Source organism: Crocuta crocuta, unplaced genomic scaffold (assembly GCF_008692635.1).
Source record: "Crocuta crocuta isolate KB4526 unplaced genomic scaffold, BGI_CrCroc_1.0 scaffold978, whole genome shotgun sequence".
In the NCBI taxonomy this organism is placed as follows: domain Eukaryota; kingdom Metazoa; phylum Chordata; class Mammalia; order Carnivora; family Hyaenidae; genus Crocuta; species Crocuta crocuta.
The window spans coordinates 770,562-772,144 of record NW_027530876.1 but is presented as its reverse complement, the minus strand read 5'-3'; positions in this window follow the sequence as shown (position 1 = coordinate 772,144).

Genomic DNA, 1,583 nt, shown 5'->3' with positions numbered 1-1,583 from the left:
TTGTTTTTGCGCTTTTAGAAGCAGGGGAGTCTGGGTTTTTTTGCTGCCTGCCGGCTCCCACCTGAACCTAGAAATCGCTTATCTTTTTCTGTAATTGAGTTTTAAATTGTGGTAAAGTACTCATAACGTTTACCACCGCAGCCTTTTCTAGGCGTGCAATTCAGTGGCATTGGTGCATTCGCATTGTCTTCATTGTCTTCTTTTGAATTAAGATCATTCATTCAAGTTGTGGTCCAGTTAATTGGTTTTTTTATTTTCATTTCCACAGACAGTGGGAATCGGACAAAAGCTTACACAATATACATGCAATTAAAATGATCAACAAGATGTGCCGCTCCGACCCGGTTCCCTGTAACCGTCCGCCACTGTTAGGGAAGATATTCCAAACAAAAGCCCAGGGTGAATCCATTTTAACGGTATTATTTCCCATAGCTCAGGGTCTTTTGTTTTTATTGTGTATATTTCCTTTATCTCTTACCGTGTGTGTTCCTTATCTGTCCTCCCTTTTCTACACAGTGCAGCAAGAGATACGCTTTGTTTCCATTGTTCTAGAAATGTTCTTACTGGCTTTGAGCCACGGAGACAAGGACAGAAAGCTTGACCCCACCGGGTCTCACTGAAGGGCTCCCTCCTTTTCTGGTGGCGTGACATGTGCCGTCGCTTGCTGTGACCCTCCGTGTCCTTTGCGGAGGCCCAGGGCCATTTTCTTTGAGGGCCACCCACGCCTTGTTCTGTAAGGCTCGAATCTCAATCTGATTAGTTAAGCTCTGCCCTTACAAGCGACATTTCTGGTGGGGTTGTGATCACGAAATGGATTTATCCACATATGGTCTCGGAGGCAAGGGGATCATCTCTGANCGTGCTCCTTCCTGCAACACAGTCTGCCTGAGGCATTGCTGTAGACAGAATAGGTGCCTCTCCCTCCACCTTATGCTGAAATCCTAATGCTCAGTGTGATGGTATTAGGACATGAGGCCTTTGGGAAGTGATTGGATCATGAGGGAGGAGCCCTGCTGCGAGCGATTATGCCCTTATCAGAGAGCCCCCAGAAAGACCCCTTGCCCCTCCCCCACATCGGGACGCAGTGAGAAGTCTGCGACCCAGAAGGGAGCTGTCATCCGACCATGCTGGCCCTTCCACTGCGAGAAACCAATTTCTGTTGTTTATAAGCCGACCCGATAGACGGTATTTGTGACAGCCGCCTAAATAGGCTAAGACGCTAAGTTGATATCAAATATCGGGGCGCTGCTGTGACAGCTCCCTCAATGTGTGGAAGCAGCTTCATGACTGGGTCCCGGGGAGAAGCTGGAGTTGGGAGGCAGGTGCTCGAGAAAGCCTGCGGTGCCACAAAGGGACCTTCAAAGGCGATTCTGATGAGGTCCCAGACGTTAAAGAGGAGAGAGTCCTCATCTCCTCACACACTACCTACGGGCCGTGAGAAGCATGTGGGAATGAGGGAGAAGGGGACATGACTTTGGAAACTGTAGGAGCGGCCACCCTTGCTAAATGGCCAAGAGCGGGCAGAACTGAGTTCACGTCGGTGTTTTGGAGAAGGTAGACTTTGTGAGTGGCGGGATTGGATA